The sequence below is a fragment of the Thermobia domestica genome, chromosome 1, assembly GCF_964235325.1.
Source record: "Thermobia domestica chromosome 1, izTheDome1.hap1.1, whole genome shotgun sequence".
Classification (NCBI taxonomy): Eukaryota; Metazoa; Arthropoda; class Insecta; order Zygentoma; family Lepismatidae; genus Thermobia; species Thermobia domestica.
This window is the reverse complement of record NC_137454.1, coordinates 264,743,740-264,765,182: the sequence shown is the minus strand read 5'-3', so window position 1 is coordinate 264,765,182 and position 21,443 is coordinate 264,743,740. Positions and strand designations below refer to the sequence as shown.

Here is a 21,443-nt window from a genome sequence, read left to right as displayed (position 1 = left end):
GTGAATTTTATTAAAAAACCCTGAAGGGAGCTTATGTTTGCTATCGGTGAGCTTTTGTCCGCCCCTGTAATATAAGACTACCAGTGAGCTTATGTCCGGTGAGCTTTTTGCCGCTGAGCTTATGTCCGACGGGCGGCGGTAATTTTGTCACCGGAAAGTTCGTCACGGTAATTTCGTCGCCGGTAATTTTGTCACCAAAATATTACGATATATGTAATTTCGTCACTAAAAATTTTGTCTCAATAATTTCATCACCAGTGTCTTTTAGAACATAATACAAGTACAATGAATGAATCGAAAATGCTTTTGAAATTGCTTTCTTTAATCTTCAACTGAAGCAAATCGAAATATATAATAATAATACAAAATTCTGGTAAGACAATAAACAGGAGAGCGCCAATATATTCTTTTCAAATTAGTATGGAAACCAAAAATGGTAGATGTATACCACGTTTGGTTTTAGTACAGAGATTAGAGTCGAGATGGAATATTATTCTTGGGACAGAATTGATTACAGAAAATCGCTTCTCTCTACCCATTACCGTTTTGAACTTATAGTAATCAACGTTTAAACAGGAAGTAGTTGATTTATGCTACTTATGGTTTGAATAGAGGGTTAAGAGAGGAGATGGTAAATATTTTTAGAATGCTAAATTGATTGCAAAAACACTTTTAGCTATCTATTACGGTTTTTATTCTATGGCGATCAACACTGAAACCGGAAGTGGTTGATTTCTGCCACTACCGAGTTGAACAAAGTGTTGAGAGAGAAAATGCGAACTATTCTTAGAAGGCTAAGTCGATTCCAAGGAAATCGAACTTGCTCTCTTATCGATTTTTCTCTATATAGATTAATATTAAAACCGGAATTCGTACTGGATTTCTACTTCTTCCGGTTTTAATACAGTATTAAGGATGAACATTTCAGTTATTCTTGGAACGCTTAATCGATTTGAGAAAAAAACTTCTCGCTATCTATTACGGCTTTCACTATAATGACAACGTTAAAACCGGAAATGGTTGATTTTTACCACGCCCGGTTCAGTAATCGTCCCCATTAACGAACTCGGACGAGATACCATAATCGCACCACATATCTATTGCAAAAACAGAATATAAAAATTTGGCATTTGTCCAAGAGTTCTGGGAGTAACGGACGTACGTACTAAGAATACAATATTATGTCCTGTTACGTAATAATAATAATAATAATAATAGTTATAAGCGTAGATCCGGAAATGATTCATTTGGCATAAAGAGTAACTGCAAATCTGATGATTATAAATGACTTATACCCAAAGAACAAAACATAATAGACGACTAGGCAGGGTTGGTTTTACCACTAGGCCCTAGTCTAGGGCGCAACGTTTTGATGGGAGCACTTCGAATGAAAATGTAATTAGCAAGAGGAAGAAAAAAAGCAAAAGTATAATAATAATAATAATAATAATAATAATAATAATAATAATAACAGAAGTCAAACAGTCATCAAATAATAATGGATTGAGCAAGTCTATTGGCTGTAATCATTGGCCGTCGAAGCTAAATACAATTTTGACGTTGTACTTGCAGTAGACAGTAGGGAAGAGGCGGGCAATTATGGTACTGCACTTCCCTCGCAACCCTCCTGTACATGTGCTCCTCAACACCTTGTCACAATATAAATCTAGATAAATTTCAACAATCCGATTATTTTATTCCTTTTAATGAAATTCTTAGTGTTGGAATATTCAAACTATTACGGACGAAAATTCAAAACAAATTTCTTTCATTATTGCGCCAATGCATATTGTAAAACTCAAACTCATCATTCTCAGAAACTATTTGTATTTCAAATAACAAGAAAATATCGTGAGTTTGTAGTAATTAGTCTTTCATCACAGCATTTGTGAAATGAAAATTCATTAAAATTTATACTAAAACGAAACGTAGACCCCTATGCATAAAATAAGTTTTTCATTATTATTTTCTATTGTTTTCGAAATTTCCCCCATCGGGGAGGGGTAAAAAACCCGCGACTAGAGCAGGTACGGAAAGATCAAGTGTGCATATTTCGTCTGATCAGCACTTTTTTTTATAAGCATATACATACATTGGCATCAAGATACACTGGCAACATTGTGCGGTCACGGTTACTGCAGTGTCCCCGTACGAAGGCTACAATTTAAAGCCATGCTTTTCCTCGAGTGACGGACACTAAGAGTAGCTCGAGACAGTTGCGCGAGAGAGGTCGGTGACGGCAACCGTTTTAGTGACGGCAACTGCAGTTACCTCGTACGAACGCAACAATTTAAAGCAATGCTTCACAAGCAGTTGTGTCATCAAGTTGCGTCACTTAGTGACTACATACGAAGGCTCAGTAACAAAGAAACATGTGGTTTTCTTCAATGGTGTTCCGCTTCTTTTGAAGCGGCCTGGGGACGGTTTGAGCGATTTTACTTTACATCAACTCTCTCGCCCGAATCCCGACTCAATCGACTCCCTCACCCTCAGCCACGCTCATGCACCCTCCCTCACCCTCAAGAAGTGTTGGTAAGCCAAGCTCCTCAAATACGAAATTAGAATGGTTACTTTAACGTTCCACGGCTTTGTCGTTTATTCTAAGGGAGACAGGCGACTAATGCAAATGAATAATGGTAAAACTAAGTCGTTGTGTTCGCTCACCGAGAATTGAACCCGTGACCCTGTGCACCACTGGTGCACACACTAACCACTAGACTAGAGATGAGGAGGGCTAGAAAATAAGTAACAGTAATTTAAATTTGTATTAGTTAGAGTTGAACTAACCACTAATTATGTTTCTATATTGGAGTGGCAAAACATGATGTGTAGTGTATATTTAAGCAAGCAACCAAATCTCAAACTTATCAATTAAATTTAAAATACTTGAAGTTCAGTGGTGAAAACCAGAGGGGGAGGTTGGACGTCAAAAGTGGGAGGGGGCAAGACATGATCTCAATATTTGTATATCAATGTTAGTTTTTTGGTTGCTTCTAACATTTTGTTTGACGAAAGGTTGTATAACTATTAGGATACTGTATTTTCCAGTTAAAATATCGTGTTTCATATTTTACTAAGTAAATTGGCAAGAGCAACGCAAGTAGATACTAGCCCTTTGTACTCTTAAACAACAAAGGTGTAAGAAGAGATTTGATTCCTTGCTCATGAACATCTTAAAATTCTCTCTGGAAAATTGTGTGGTCAGATTAGAGGCTTATTTGATAAATTCGCAAAACAAACAGAAAGGATAATATTAATCGAACAGTAATGAAAAATGAGGCTTGTTTCGCAAAAGTTATATTGAAACTGGGAATTAATGAACGACTTATATTTTTAATTCCATGCATGTTATAACATGTTATTACTCTTAGAAAAACAGTAAATACTACAAGCATATGCTGCGACATTTAAAGAAATAATTTTGCAGCTTCCCGAAAAATGTTCGTTGCCATTGGGTACAGTTTTCACTTTCTTGAAATACATCAAAACTTAACAATACTTAGAATCACTCCACACTCCAGTTATGCAAAATAATACTAAAACTAGGGATGCCCACGAGACAAGATTTGAGGCTGTTTCGTCTCGAAAATGTGCTGTAAAAGTGATGTGTCGACTCGAAAAATGTATTCTTCTCTATTGGAAGAGCTGTGTCTCGACTCGAATTTTGTCAGGAAAATTCTGTCCCGACTCGTCTCGTGCGCATCCCTACTTAAAACCTAGAATTATGTTGAATTCACTAAATTTAACTGTATATACAAAATTGTATACAGTATGTATACCCCTAAATTCATATATTACACTGCAAAATAATGCCGCGCCTTTGACGTGGGAGACCCGGGTTCGATTCCTAACGGGAGCTCACGTGGTTAGTATTCCACGTTAATCAGTAGGTCCACGTCTCATATAGCCTCAGTGCTGAACGGGATGTTAAACTCAAAAAAATGAAATCAAAATATTCCTTACCATTAGAAAGAAGAAAAGACATTTCAGGAACTGTCGATTTTTGTGCAATTAAATAATTTGTGAACAGTGTTTCTTCCAGACATGCTTTTGGGAGGCACTGCCCCCCGAAGCTCTGAGAGTATTCCACTTCCCGAACGAGACCAAAATAATACGTCTATAATATAATAATAAATAGAATAGTACCAGCAGTGCTCCCCCGGAATACTAAGTGTGCGCCCCGGAACATTGTTTCTGCAAGAAACACCGCTCGTGAAGAACTTTTTTTATTTATTTATTTATTTTTTTTTTTTTTGCGAAATATTATCTCATTTAGTTCTAAAGCAACTGACTAACATATCGAGCCCTTGTAAGAAGAAAGGAAAGTACACTCGAATTGTGGCACTCCAATAGCTTAATTTTTTGCTCCATTTTTCGTAGCAATTAAAACGTAATTCATGTAGCGTTCTTCACTGTACGGGAAGACAAACCAATACGTACTCACGGAACGGCAAATATTTTATGGCACTACTTTTATTCTATGAACCATTAATACATACGAAAACTTTATATTTCCAAATGAAATTATATTCATTGATGAAATTATAAAAGTAGGGGGCAATTTCCCCCTTTGCCCCCCCTAATCGCCGCCCATGGTGAAAACGAATATATATATAAGCTAATACGTCATTCTATTAGCTTATAGATCATCCGTTACAACGAATGTTATGAGGACTTTTGAGATTGACACGTCTTCCAATGTATGTTTTTCCAAGAATTGCAGACTTTTCGTTACCTTTCCACCCCTTTCAAGCCTCTATAGTTTGCTTCTGACAAAAGGAAAGTTTTCCGCATCAATCAGTAACTATTCCAAGAAACAAACTGTGTGATTCTAACGACTGCAAAAATGTTTTTAATATGTTTCAAGACAGACACAAATGCCTGGTTTTTGTTTCGTTACATAAAATACGTTATCTTTTCTATCTATATGACCACTCGAAAAAAATACTAGAGAGGAGAAAAATTAAAATGTTTTTCACGGAGGGAATTAAATTTTTGTCACATGGAATATCCCTTTCACCATCCCCATTATTTCGTACACTGGACCACCTGATGTTTTATGACCTAATTACGTCACTCTGTACCAACTAGGTTGCTGCTGTATTTGGAGTTCGCAGGAAAGTGCTATTTGAACCGTTTCCCAAACAAATAACTTTCAAGCAAACATCCTTCAGGAATTCATTCTGGTGATGGGCATTTTTGCTAACCCTCACTGCCTCTTACCCTCATCCACCCTCACCCTCAGTTGACTCCTTCACCCTCACCCTCAGCCACCCTCACCCTCAGTTGATTCCCTTATGTTCGCCCTCAGCCACCATCAGTCGACTCCTTCACTTTCACCCTCAGCCACCCTCACCCTCAATCGACTCCCTCACCCTCAGTTGATTCCCTCACTCTCCCTCAGACACCCTCACCATAATCGAATCCCTCACCCTCAGTTGACCCCCTCAATCTCACCCTCATCCTCAATAGATTCTTTCACCCTCACCCTCATCTACCGGAATGAGGGTGAGTGAGGGTGGCCCTCTTAAGGGCAAAAATGAGTGAGGGTGCCCATCTCTGATGTATTCATTACCATTATTTCTCCCTTCTGCATACTGGACCGTAAGTAAACGCTAGCAGTTCGTCATTTATCTACCCCAACTCAAACTTGCAAAACCTGATGATAAATTTTCTAGCAATGTAATGAAAGTTCCCATTTTAGAGAAAATAGACCATGAATTTTTGAAATTTTACATGCAGTTACAAAATGAGCTCCAAACTTTTTTTTACTGGTGAAGTGGATAGTGTGGAAGGAGTGTTGTAGGGTATATTAGATGAGCATTCAAAAATCGCTGGAAAATGTCTCCAATTAATGTACATATCTGTTTCGGATGTTGATGTGGAGAGGGCTCTCTCTTCCTACAATGACATACTTACCACCAGAAAACATTGAAACAATGCTTACGTGTTATTTGCATAAGTAAACTGTGAACATTAAAATTAATTTTTTCTGTTAATGTTTTTTCTTTAAATACTTTTATTCAATAAGAATGCTTAGTCTTATTTTTTAAATATACAAATATGGTTTAACGTAGTCATTCATGAGCTCATCTCGTGATGGTTCATGAGTGGAAATTAAGGTGAAATAAAAGGTAACTAATTGTAATGTGTTCTTACATTGAATTTATATTCACTGATTTTATCCCTGTTTACGAATATTTTTATAACGAAATTACGAATTGTTATTTACCACAAAATCGTGTCTCTAGACATTAGTAGAAGCATCTATTCCCCACCCCCCTCTGAGTGCTCTAATTCCATTCCTTGGTGTCCAGAAAATTTGCAGTTGTAAAACGCAACCCAACTTACACGAAACTTTTCTTGGTGCTGACAGCAGTTGGTAGCACTGAGCCAGGTGTATATGCAGGTAAAATCTCCAAGTATAGTGTGACGAACGAAATAGTTCCTCATTTTAAGATGAATGTCTATCTTTCGGAACGTGTTCTCCAATGTACACCATATATTAATCGCAATATTGCTGTGTATGTAATGTATAATTTCATTATGTACTGTAAGTTCAAAGATATAAAAACACTAACTAAGCATGAATCAGAAAATGCATGAAAGTAGATGAAAATATCAAATCTAAAACAACTGCAGGAAATAAGTTTGTAAATCATTGCCTCCATTGACAGACCTTCTTCAATTCTCCTCATTCCAACATATTTTTCTTTCTGAAGAGATCTCGCTTGTCACATTGAGTACGCAAAAAAATTGAAATTGAAGCATTTGAAAACGATTGCACGTTGCTGAAATCGAACATGGCTCTCTCAAATTCCAGTTCATTGTGCTAACCACTAGCTTACAGCATCACTTTACCCTACATAGACTCTTAGCTAGTTAAATCCTTTAATGTAAGACTACCTAGTTATATCATAAATACTGTCACAAGTTTGAATGTGAATAACACAGAGAGAATTAACACCATGGCAATTTATTTTGGTCATGTTTTACATTGATATGTTGTACACCTGACGCACCAATCATTTTTCGAAATGTCCCCCCTTGGCCTTGATGCAGGCACGAAGTCTGTCCGGCCACTGGTCAATGGCATTACGCACCACATCCATGGGAAAATGGTTCACTGCTCGGGTCAAGGATTGTTTCATACTGTCGACAGATGGATGCCGTTTATGGCAGACCTTTGCCTGAAGAACTGCCCAAAGTTTGTAGTCCAATGAGTTAAGGTCCGGGCTGCTCGAAGGCCAATCAGCGGTAGAAATGAAGTCGGGGACGTTACATGCCAGCCACTCCTGGGTTGTTTTCGCTTTATGGCCTGGAGTGGAATCCTGCTGGAAGGCCCACCTTTCTCCAGGGAACATAGTAGCCGACAGTGGTTTCACTATAGGTGTTAGCACTGTGTCCTGGTACATCTTGGCAGATGTTTTAACACCTTGTTCGCAAAAATGCAGCTGGGTTGTGCCTGAGTAGCTCACTCCCCACCAAACCATCACTGAGGCTGGGTGATGTGCCTTCTGAACCGTTGGAGCTACCTCAGCAGCTGCAGTAGATAACGTGGCATACACACAGTCATTTTGGGCTGTGTAGGCCTGCTCAATTGAGAACACCTTTTCGTCAGTGAACAGAACCTTTCTGTGCAGATTGTTGGCGTAACGCTGCAACAGTCTCTTTGATTTAAGGACCCTCTGTGACATTAATGTTTGGGTCAGAAAGTGACCAATCCACCTCTTATACGCCCGTAAATGTAGGTCATTCCTGAGCAAAGGTGTCCAAACTCATGAGGTCGGCGCTCACGAGTTCGGAACTCACACTCACTCGACCTCAACCTCACGAGGTGAGCGTGAAGCTGAGTGAGCGTTAGGTCAGACCGGTGAGGTGAGTGAGGTCGAAATGAGTTTGTGAGCGTGAGGTTGAGTGAATTTAGGTCAAACTGATGATGTGAGCGTGAGGTCGAAATGAGTTTGTGAGGTTGAGTGAGGTTGGATCAAAGTAGACACCTGGTTCTTCCAATGGCAGGGAGAAGTATATTGTAATTCGAAAACACTGTAGATTTTTTGTTCTCTACACAAAAGCTTCTTTTTCTCTATCTGAAGATAACACCTGCTGTGAAGCAACCATAGGTAAGCAGGGAGTATTTTCGGTCCGCTACCTATTTATTTTTTTCATTGGCCAACTTGGAATAGAAGTTTTAGTGTCTTTTGTGATCAGGTATTTCTTAGAAGCAAGTAGAAAATAATCATGGAATGTCTTGATGTTTTGTCAGGCACACTGGAGCATTTGGCCTCGAAATCCCGTCAAGAATATTCATCATTTAGTATCATAAAATAACCGATTAAATTAAATTGTTTTGTATTTACCTACATTTTTAGATACATTACCACCAAAACTGATTTGAATATTTTCCTTTGTCCCTTTAACTATAGTTTTCTCTTGTGATTTCGCTTGCCATTTTTAATAGGGATTTTGTAGGCTAAATCAGTGTTTTATTTACGAATTTTCTAGAGGGGAGGGGAATCTTGAATCTTGGGCTAGCAGTTAACCACGTAAGAATTGCAGCTCTCCCCCGCCCTTGGCCGAGGGGAGCCCATCTCTCCAACTACTTGGGCGCAATTTCCCCCCGAATATACTATTCCCCCCAAAAACAGAGTGCTTTAATTCTTCATCTAGATTCACCCTCCCCAATGAATTTCCACACTGGTTTGCATGTCGAATACATTGCAGGCTGCATCACTTAGTAGCCCTTGTCCATTCTTTCTAAACAGGATCAGTCTATACAGTATTTTCTTCCACCTACCGTCATAATTTTATCCCTTCAAGCCACAAAGAATATATTCATTCGCCTTCACAGTTTCCGTTTTTAAAAGGAAAATTATAGTATAATTAAAAGTGCGATTCTGTCATTTTGAAAGAAAATATACCCTCCCCCCAAAAAAAGCCTAACGGGTGCAACCAACGCCCTAAAACCAGCCTGTGGGCACCTCTGCCTGCTCCAATTAGAAAATAGAATTTACATATTTTCTGGGCGAGTATTTCAGATACATTATTACATCTTGATAAGTATATAGAATTTCATATACACGGACTATTTACTTGGAAATAAAATTCATATAATTAGCAAGTAATTGTTTTTATATAAATATAGGTACGCAGAACAGCCATAAATAAATGTTTTGTATTACTAAGGTAAATGTGCCAGTGCTCGACCACTTAACTCATTTTCGTATAATCCTTTAATCGTTGTTCAGAGAGCGGAACAACTTAGAAGGATGCAACGAGCTCACGTATGTTCTTAAAGCTATATTTCATCTATGTTTTACTTAAAACAGAGATAACTTATACCATTTATGTAATATTAGTCGGACAAACCCCGATGATTGATTTATTTTTAGTGTTCGACCAGGGCTGGATTTAATGTTTTGCCGCCCCTAGGCGCTAGGCCCAAAAGCATTTGGAACTCCCTTCCCCTCGTCGTATAAATATCTTTGTTTTTGTATAAATTTTAATGCATTTTCACTTTGTATACTGTAAAGAAAGATTTGAATTGTTACAATTTCATTTTTTTTTTTTTTAAAGTAAATTTACAGAGAATGATTACAATACGAGCTAGTTCAATAATACAAGAAATTCGTTTCGAATTTTCGACTGTACGTAATAGTTTTGATATTGAAACTACCGAGAGTCTCTAAAATGACCAGAATAACTGTTTGGACTGTTGAAATTTATCTAGATAGAGATTGGTAAGGTGGCAGATATCGAGGGTCACATGCAAAAGAGAACTTAGGGAAGGGGGCGAAGCGCATCATACGGACCGGCCTCTATGCAAATGTCTACTGCAAGTATAAGGTTAAAATTTCACCTAACTTCGACCAATGATTTACGCCATAGATTTGCAAAATCAGTTATTTATTGAAGAGCTTCATTTTTACTGTTATTATTATTGTTATTATTATTGAGGTTAGACTTTTTTGGGGGGCCGCGATGGCTCAGTAGTAAAGCGTGCACCTCTGGTGCGTAGGGCCTCGGGCTCGATCGCAGCCCCACCAAGTGGACTATGTTGCAGACAAATATCGTATGCGTGGGTTTTCTCTGGGTTCTCCCGTTTCCTCTCACTATTTCACCCATTATTTCATCATCACCGTCTCAAAGATTTCATTTAGAATGAAGGGTTACGAGAGATGACAACTATTCTTAAATGCCTAACCAGATTCCAAAACCTACTTTTCGCATGTTCTTACCTTTTTTGCAATATTTTTGAATCCGCAAGTTGTAATGTACTTCTATCATTTCCGATTTCGGTGGAAAGATAAGGATGGTAACTAAAGGTATTCTTGGGATGTTTAATTAATTGCAAGAAAAACAAAAACAAAAGAAGCGCTTCTCTATTACAGTTTACACTTTATAGTGATCAACATTAGAACCGGACGTGGTTGATTTCTGCCATTTTCAGTTTGAATAGAAGGTTAAGAATGAATGTGAGAACTTTTCTTAGAAAATGAAACCAATTCTTTAAAAAAAAAAGACTCCCTATCTTTTTTTTATAGTTTTTGATCTATCTAGATCAATACTGAGACTGAAAGTTGTAGTAAATTTATATCACATTTACTAGTAGTCAGTTGTAGTAAATTTATATCCGATTGTAGTACATTGTTAAAGACGGAGATGAAAGGTCGTCTTGGGACGCTCGATCAATTGTAAGAAACCATGTCTCGCTATATGTTACTGTCTTTGCTCTATAGTAATCAATGTTAAACCGAAAACGGCTAATTTCTACCTTTACCCATGGGTAAATCATCTTCATTAACGAACTTTTCAAAATAATTATTTTAGCTATTGATCCCAGGAGACGGAATTCAATAATTCACTTGCATTTCGTAGTTCGCGTATGAAGCAAAAGTCATATAGGCGTACGAACTAATATTACAATATTGTAAATCCCGCTTGGGTGATCCTGATAAATTGACGCGTGTTTGTCATATTTGGTTGTATTAGGTAGTAATCCTGTGGAACAGAGAACGTTGAAGTATTGAAAGTCTAAGTCGTGGTATATGAATAATTTTCGCTATGTTGAGAAAGTGGTATCGGTATACCTTGATATTGAAAACAAGAAAACATCGAAAACTATCCAAATACTGAAAACTATTGAAAAATAGACATTGAAAAATCCTGGCATTTCATACTATCGATCGATAAATCGAAATATCGCAACTCCTACCCACGACCCTGTGCACCAAAGGTGCGCGTGCTAGCCAATATGCTAGCGGGAAGAGCTGTGCCCAAACTCAAGAAATCGGCGCTCACGAGTTCGGAACTCACGCTCACTGGACCTCAACCTCACGAAGTGAGCGTGAGGTTGAGTGAGTGAGAGGTCAGACTAGTGATGTGAGCGTGAGGTTAGAATAAAGTGAGCGTGAGGTCAGACTGATGAGGTGAGCATGAGGTCAGACATGATGTGAGCGTGAGGTCAGACCTGTGAGGAGCGTGAGGTAGAAACGAGTTTGTGAGCGTGAGGTCGAAGTCACCTGTGTTCCGGAGCAGACGAGACATGGAATTTCTTCTGATGTCGAACTCAGCAGCCATCACACTTTGTGTTCAAACAGGATTTCTTCGAATTCTTGCTGCGACTGCTTTCTGGACCTGCGGGGTTCGTACCGTTCGTGGTCTGCAACTCCTTGCGCGGTCAGCTGCCGTTCCAGTTCGGTGTATTGCTGTATGGCGCGATACACGAATCTCTTGCTGATTTGTAGGATTTTCAGGAAGTTAAAAATTTCACCTGCTGTCTTCCCGACCTTGTGTAGTGCAATTACTTCTACACGATTTTCGTAATCTCCCATCAGAACTCCGTACAATATCAACGTATTCCATGAACAAACACACTACATGCATCTTCCATTTTATACACACTTGGCAGCACTGTGCCACTCCAGATGCCTACAGCGCCATTCCAAACTTTGGACAGTATTTATGATATAACTAGGTATATACATAAGATACTAATGGTCGTTTAAAGAAACGTTTCTTACGTGAATGTCCTAATGACTTACTCGAGATTCTCTTAACTCAGAAACAAGTTATATAGAGCTTTCTCAATGAGGAAAATATCACGAAACGTTCCTTAAGTCGAGGCTACCTCATCGTTTTTTTAATGATGGTCCCGATTTACATTACAATTCTTCCTCACTTTAACTTCTAATTTCCAAAGAAGAAAAGATGGCAGACATTACTTTTCGCATTCTTTGAATTGTATCAACATGTGTAGAAATAGAGTTCTATGTTTGTCTTCCGCAACTACTAGTTTATTTTCTTAAGTTCATATGAGGAATTTGTGGCGTAGTGGTAAAGCAGGGGGACTCCTATCGCAGAGGCACGGGTTCGAATTCCATCGGGCCAGTTTATTTTTTCTTTATTGGAATGTATTTATTCCTTTATTATTACTATTATTATTATTATTATTAACAAAAATTTGTACTGTGTTTTATTAAAAATTAAATCATCCGATCAAAAATATTTCATGTAAAAGATGCCTCGTTCACTCTTAAAAATTTATCTCATGTAAAGTCAAGTCTATTCTTTCTATATAAACTCGAATACTTTCATTCTAAGAACAATACGAATCTGTACATCTTAGTGTAAGAAAATTCCATGACTTGGCTGTTACGGAACACTGAAGTTATTAAATCTTACGATCGTATACGATCGTATGTGAATTATGTCCATTATATCAATAGAAATAGTCCTATACCTGTATTCATTTTTAAGCTTTCAGAAATACAATTAGCAATTATAGCTTAGTATGTAGGAGGTTATACCTCAATTTCTGCCCATCTTCTTCCCGATATATGTACACTCGCCTAAAAGCCATAACGTTCAACGTGTTCGGACGAAATTTTAAATTTAGGTTTCCGGAAGATCCTCCAGAGGAGGGAGGTGGAGTTAAAATTTTCTTCCTACCCTCAAAAATAAGGGTACTGTGCTAAAAGGACCTCTTTTCTCAAAAACTGCTGTAACGATTTTGTTCATTTGTTTATATATATATATATATATATATATATATATATATATATATATATATATATATATTGTGGAGAAATTCAGAGCGAGTGGTTTACTCTTTCGAGTGACTTCTTGAAACAATTTAAATTTTAAAAATCTTGATTTTGTACACATTTAATAAATATATACAAGATATCAATAATATCTGCTTTCATACTTTTTTTGAATGAGATATTCATATCTGTCCGAAAAGTCGAATTTGCTAAGTTTCAAGACTGAAAAAAGGTAACTAAGAGAAGGTGTGTGTTGTGCAAAATACATTTTTGGGCTAAGAATATTGAGTAAAATTTCCATGAACTGGTGCAAAGAAAGTTATTTAAGTTGGGCTAAACTTTGATAAAATTTATTTGTGGACATCTCTACAAAGAACGGATTTAGGCGGGATGGCATGATTAAAAATATTGCCGAGCAATTTGCGTTAAATAGGGTAAATTCATTACTTCGGGAAGCTAGAAAACTATTCTGACGAGGTCTAGATGTTGTGGGAAGTTACTGAGGGGATATAGTATGAGGAATTTATGTAACTTCAATGAAATTTATCTTTCATAAACAAATACCCTGAAAGCAGAAAAGTGTATATATATCAAATATTGCTCCTAATGCTTCTTTTGTGCGAAGAACAGGCACTTCTGTTAATAAACAGAGGTAAAACAATGTGGATTCTGTGCAAGCACATAATGGATATTGTGTATGTTACTGGCACTTGCATATTATTTACTAGCGAAGTACTCGTTCCCCGCACAGAGAGAATAAAGTTTGTAAACATTATATGCATGTATATATCCAGTGGCGGCGGTTGGACGTTGAAAGTGGGGGGGGGGCAAGACATGATCTGAATATTTGCATATAAATGTTAGTTTTCCTGCTTGTTTCTAATATTTTGTTTGACGAAAGGTTGTATAACTAATAGGATACTATCTTTTTCAGTTAAAATACTGTATATAATATTTCATATTTTATTAAGGAAATTGACAAGAGCAACATCCCTTTGTACTCTTAAACAACGAAAGTGTAAGAAGAGATTTAATTCCTTGCACATGAACATCTTAAAATTCTGTCTGGAAAATTGTGTGATCAGATTATTGAATAACAAATTTGCAAAGCAAATAAATGGAAAGGATAATATTAATCATAGTAATAAATAATGATTAGGGGCACGAGTTTTTCACACTAAGAAAATTTCGCGTTTCGTTTTTCATATTTCGCGTTTTGTCGCATTTTCCAAATAACTTCTGCATTTTTTAGCTCTTGTAAAAAAGATATTCCCTGACATTTTTATAATTGTTCCTTCTATTCATAGATCACTACAGAAATAAACCATTAATAACCTAAAAACAAAATACAGTGAATATTGCACTTGACATTGTAAATTTCACTTATAGAAAATTATATTTTTTTAAAAACAAATCAAAGAAAATGAGTAACTAAACTTACTATGAGTAGGAATAGTTTTGCTGTTTTATGAAACACATAAGGACAAATTACATTTAAGCATTAAACATAAGCATGTTACACTTATCACCAGTCCATACTTAAGGAAAGAAAACTCTCACAATTGGCATTGCTTGTTGGAAGCCACACATATGTAAGTGAGTTTACAACAAACTTCAAACAATCATCACTTCAGAACTTTCGTCCATTCAAAATATTCATTACACTGTACTTTCCAGACGAATCACTTGTCAAGAGTTCATAGGGTACTTTGAAAAACTCCAAATGCAAAACTCCAATACTTCATAATCAGATGCTTTCATTTTTTTAAATGAAGGCCAAGCTTTAAAAAACTTCCTTAACGCAACAACGTTTGGTTCACTACCACATGCAATTACAGAAGGATCAGCTTTCCCAAAGCATCAAATATTTCTGTAGTTTGGGAGTCTTCTCTTTCCGAAGAAAGTTTCAAGGATGATCTTTATGCACATTTTTTAAGTCGCATACAACACTAGCCCCTTTTCACTTCGTAACAAATGTAAGTGTGCTTTAGTTTTTCCACCAAAGAGGCCCTGCAACATGTTCTCTACCCGAATTACTCAAAATGCACATGCCACGTTCTACCGTTCCGACAGCGGAAAAGTGGCGTTTCCAAATTAATGAAAACGTATGTTTAAAATTTCGCATTATATCGCGAATTGTTAGAAATTTCGCTTTTTATCGCGCAACAGAAAACAATGAAAATACACATAGAATATCACAAAACGTCAAGAAACTGAAAATTACTTAATTCTGACGCATTTCATTTTGTCGCGCAATGCGAAAAACTCGTGCCTCTAATAATGATGTTTGATTTGCAAAAGTAATATTGAAACAGGGATTAATGAACAACTTAATTTTTAATTCCACACATGCTATTAAATGTATATTATTACTCTTAGAAAATGAAAGACAGTAAATACTACAAGCATATGCTACGACATTTAAAGAAATATTTGCTTTTGCAACTTCCCGAAACATGTTCTTCGCCATTAGGTGCAGTTTTAACTTTCTTGGAGCACATCAAAACACAACAATACTCAGAATCACTCCATACTCCAGTTATACAAAATAACACTAAAACCTAGAATTATGTTGAATTTACTAAATTTTATTGTATATACACTCGTACACCTCTAACACACCACTTCATTCATACATTACACTACAAAACAATGGAAAAGGTAGTAGTTGTTTCTTATTACGCTTTTTCCCCCTTACTTTAGAAAGAAAAGAAATTTTAGGAAATGTCAATTTTTGTGCAATTAAAAAGTAACTTGTGAAAGACTTTTTTCTTTTGCGAAATGCTCTCTGAATTAGTTTCAAAGCGGCTGACTAATATATTGAGCCCTTGTAAGAAGTGAAAGTATGCTGAAATTGTGCTCCAATAGGTTAATTTTGGGGTTATTTTCTGTGGCAATTAAAACGCAATTCCTGTAGTTTTCTTTACTCCACGGGAAGACAACCAATACCTACTCACGGAACGGCAAATATATGGCCCCATTTTTTCTCTGAACCAGTAAAACATACAAAAACTTTACATTTCTAAATGAAACTATATACATTCATTGATGGGTTACTTCAAAAAAGTGGGGGGGCAACTGCCCCCCTTTGCCCCCCCTAATCGCCGCCCATGTATATATCCTAGATAGAGTAGCAGCACTTCACACGAAGGGAACAGGTTTAAGGAAACAATTTGAGCACCCTTCCCTTCCTTAAAATGCAAGATTCAGTGAAATTGTAATGATAGTAAGCTATAAGATACTCTATTTTGGCACATATTTTCAACTCATCTGCTCTCTTAAGATACACAGCGACTTTCTGGAACAGTTTTCACTCGAACTCGTCTGCATAAACACCCAACTATTGTTACTTTTCTAGGCTAATAACCTTGTAGTTGCATACTTAAATTGCAGTCGGTTATAATATAGGGAATAGCTTTAAAAATCCTAGATACAGTTTTAATGTGTTTAAAAAGAAAGTCTGTAATAACATATCCTGCCGTTAATACAAAATTTTTAGGACTGTCATTTGAATTATTATTGGTGGTTTTTGAGAAGCCCCAAATATCTTTTCAATGAAACCAATATTCCTAGGAGATAACATTTTGTATACAATGGCTTTTCCGAAGCAAGTATCAGTATTTGCATTCAACGGCACGAGGCTACCCGACAACAGTGTAGGCATGCAGTTCAACCCGTTATGTGACTATAACAATATCCCGAACATATTTTGCTCAAGTCTACGATCAGATTTGCGAGTTGTGAGTATGGATATAAAAACGGCTCTCGGCGACTGCGGAGGAGATGAAGAACATCTATGAAGAAGAAACTTGAAGTGAGAGTACAATGTTTCGTTGGCATAAAGCGTTTGTCGAAGATCACGAGTTAGCCGTCCTAATTCCGTACAGTAAGATCACGGTACGTTCGCAGTCACGCTACAGCCCAGACCTCACGCCATGCTTGTTCTGGTTCTTCCCAATGTCAAAGAAGATAGTTTGATTCCCGGTAGGGACACTCCGTCAAGAAGGTGTAACAGCTTTCTCAGGCCAGCACTCTGAGAGAAATTTTCCTGGACTTTCCTCATTCACACTAGGTAAATTCCGGAATGGTACCTAACATACATATTCTAGACCGCTTACTTCCTTCCCCTTTTCTCAGATAGTATTGTCGCTGAGGGATGTCATCCTTCATACTTGAACATACGGCCGTAGATGCCAGCAATGCCGAGAAATTTGTATCTATATATATAAAAGAGAACGCACAAATCCTTTGTCCGCTCATCACGCTAATACGGCTGAACCAATTTCTTTTATTTTTGGGGGGTTATTAGGATTTGGACCCTAGATGGTTTTTATCATATCACTTTAATTTTCAATTACCAGTGTCTTGAGATAATTGACCATTCAGGTGTCCATTACGTACAAATCCTTTGTTAGTTCATCATAGGTATAAAAATAAACGTATTTATATGCAACCCGCATGACCGTGTCACTCGGCGGGTTAACATACATGACAGGCGTTATAATGGTTTTTATCATATCACTTGAAAGCGAAAAAGTGAAAATTATCTAAGTAACAAAGTTTATTGCGTTCGGGGGTGACCGCAGCGAAGCGGGGCGGGTTAACATAAATGACAGGCGATATAATGTTAACATTTACTGCAATCTTCTATGGTTTTTATCATATCACTTGAAAGCGAAAAAGTAAAAATTATCTAAGTAACAAAGTTTATTGCGTTCCGGGGTGACCGCAGCGAAGCGGGGTGAACGCTGCTAGTAAATAAATAAAATTAAGAAAGGATTATGCGGTCGGTAGTTTACAGCGGATGTTGAGGTCAGGTTGCGGAGCAGTCTTTCTTGAAAGCGTTAGCCTGTAGTGTTTTCGTTTTTAAGAGGTTCTCACCACCGACGGATTTGAATGGCCGTCGTTTTACTTGCTACATATTTGCTCTCTTTCACTATGGCTGTTTACTCTACCAAGGCTCAACCTTCGGTTGCCGTCATACGCTAAACAGCATACAAATAACCATGAATTTTAGCAGGAGCTCGGAGCTGTTTTAATGTAACGTATACGGATGGTTCGAAAGGAGATAATTCCATTGGCTGTGCTTTCGTCATGGACAAGAACAGCTCGGAATTTAGTCTTGTATCGCCTCTGTTCAGTATTTACAGCTGAACTAACCGCAGTTAAGCAGACTAGACTAGACCATGATCTTTAGCTTTCGCTACGTTGTGTACTTACTAGCACTGACTCACAAAACATTATTATAAACCTTCTAGATGTATTGAGTACACACGCTCTAGTTCAAGATGTTCTTGTAAGATTACATAATCTAGAACAACAGGGCTATGTCATCGTTGTCTGCTATATGGTGGGAAGATGGGCGTGCCGAAACAGCAGCCAAAGTCGCCAAATTGGCTGGAGTTCCACTGGAATACTCTCTTTTCTGTTGTGATCTTAGTAACTGTTTTCTCCAACGGATGCGGTCTCACTCGAAAGCGAAATGGAACCAGATCAACGTTCCATTTCCGTTCAGTTCAGTTAAACCTCTTTGAGGCATTTGGCAGACGTCGCGTACTAGTCGCTGAGATAAAGTGATCCTAAAACGCTTTGGACTCTCACATATCACATATTCCAATCCTATTGGACTCTTCACATTTCACACATTCAAATTTAGTGCGTGGTCCTGACCGTCCATATTGCGAAGACGATATCGCTCCACTGATGTTTAGCACATGTCCAGAATACTCAGACCCCGGAGAAAGTTTTACTATCGAAAGATCTTAACCAGGATCTGCGGTCTTTAGAATTCTTACCTTTATTTTTGCGATTGGGATAATTAACGTGCTCTGAGGAATTTTCCTTTTAGATTTTTTCTGTTGAGTTTCTCTTATGGCCACTATTTTTAGTTCTTTCCTTGTTATATTTTATGCTTTGTTATTTATTTCGTTATCCATTTAGCGACCTTTTTTCAACTTGTATTGTTTTTTTTTTTTTTTTTTTTGGTATATTCTCTCAATTCGTAGATCTTGTATTTGAATTACATTTTTTTAGAAGTTTCTTTAAGATTTAGATTTCTGAGCTTTCGGCATATATGGCCATTTAGTCCGTCACGTATGAGGAATGGCGTCCCTCGGCGAACACACTATTCAAGGAGTTTGAAGGAAGAAAGGATTGGGGAAGGAAGGAAGCAGCCTGGGATCTGTCAGTTAGGTATTTGCCTGGTGTGAATGAGGAAAACCCAAGAAAACCTCATTCAAGGTGGCTGGCCTGAAAAAGCTTTTTACACTTTTTCGACCAAGTTCCCCCACTGGGAATCGAACCCGGGACCGCTCGCATCGAAGACGAGAGCGTTAGCGACTACGCTGCGCGGGGCCACTTTTAAAAGTTTTGATGTGCAGTTAGTGCCGGCAATGTGTCTCATCTTGACGGGGCAAATAGCCTTGGTGCTGGTGTTCCCATTAAAATTTAACCACAATCTGTATTGCATCTTGTTATCTTGTTTCACTGTCTTACTTTTTTTTTTTAAGTCCGAGTATGAGTGCCTTAAACTCTGTAAACTACAGTTCAAATTTAACTTTGAAAATCATATTAAGAAATATAAAACACTGCCAATCTGGTTTGCGTACGTTGTAGCTACGGAGCAATAATATGAAACAATGAAACTCCTCTCTACTTCGGGATATTCTTTACAGAATGGCTCCAATTTTATTTACCGATTGTGCTTAACCTGCCCCCATGACAACATCCGAACATCTCTCAAAAGATTTCCTACACTTTGTATTCCCAAAGTAAGTCAGGTAAAACAACATTTTCTTAATAGAAGTAATATTTTCTATCAGACTTTTAAGTGTTAGAAAGTCAATTTCAACGTACTTGTATGTTTATTAACGCTGTAAATTGAACTTAAGTTATTAGTATTAATTATGAGTGGTGCCACGTAACCAGTTATAGAATTATTATTATGATTACCTCTAAAAGAGCTGGCTGGAAGTCTCAAGCAGCATTTCAAATACTGCACGAAAAAGACCACCACAAATAGCCCTCCTGTAGTAAAAATATTTAATTATCAACATGAGCACATAAACTTATAAATACTAGAATCCGATTCCGATTACATACTATACAAGGATAATTAGTAATGCAGTTACCACTAAAATATGACAATAATTTCACATGTATCTTCCGTAATTGCCTGTGTCTTACATCATCATTTGATCTCACTTCGCATAAAAGCATTAGGAAATACATATTTCCATGAGATGAAACATGAATATGTAGCTTACGAAATGAGACAAGACCGTATACTCGACCAACTTAACTGGTAGAGCTTGGAAAATATTTGATATTAGAATCTGAAATGCGAACAAAAGAACGAGAAGAGACTTAACAATATTAATTTTGATTAAATCTTAACTATATATAAAACTACATGAGCTGACAAATTATTGAGCATTTCCTGTAGGGCTACAATAATTAAATTTGGCATAATTGAAGCTTTCCAGAACTAACCCACAGGAAAATTGCCAAAAGTGAATATTTTAAGTTTTTACAGGGTCTAAAGAAGGGATGAAGAATTTCCTCATGTTATTTAAAGGGCCCTTTTTTGAACCTATAATCTCATGTTTTAGGTACTTAAAATTGGAATAAAAACTTGAAATTCGGTATGCTTACACGTTTTCGTTAGCACTACGTAAGTAAATTAGTAAAAATAAAAAGTTCCAAAAGAGTGGTTATATAGGGAACTGAAAAATCTTTCTCATGTTATATATATGGAACACCTTTTACACCCCCAAATTATTGGGCACTTCCTGTAAGTCTACAATGATTAAATTTGACATGGTTGTAGCTTTTCGTGACAAACTCACAGGAAAATTGCCAAAAGTGAATATTTTTAATTTTCAGGGGGTCAAAAGAGGGGATGAAGAATTTCCCCATGTTATTTAAATGGTCCTTTTTTTGATTTATAATCTCATGTTTTAGGTACTTACAATTGGAATAAAAACTTGAAATTCAGTATGCTTGTACGGTTTCGTTAGCTTTACCTAAGTGAGTCATCAAAAATAAAAATTTCCAACCGTAGAGTGGTTTTATAAGGAACTGAAAACTCTTTCCCATGTTATTTATATGGGACGTCTTCTACATCCCAAAATGTTTAGGCACTTCCGGCAGGATTAGAATTATAAAATTTGGCATGATTGTAGCCTTCCAGGACTAACCGACAGAAAATTTGCAAAATGTGAATATTTTTAATTTTTTAGGGGTCTAAAGGGGGATGAAAAACTTCCCATTTTATTTAAATGGGTGTCTTCTCGGGTTACAAAATATTATCTTTTAGATAGCTGAATTAGGAAAAGAAACGATAGAATTATGGGTTCAAGAGGTGCGAGGCCTTAGGCCGAGCAGTGTTTGGGGGGC

General features: G+C 37.1%; 1 protein-coding gene across 6 annotated transcripts in view; it reads left to right on the top strand.

Moving 5' to 3' along the window:
- The window catches only part of LOC145660824 (DNA polymerase beta-like), a 550,409-nt gene that overhangs the window by 54,028 nt on the left and 474,938 nt on the right, over positions 1-21,443 (top strand). The window lies entirely within an intron of this gene.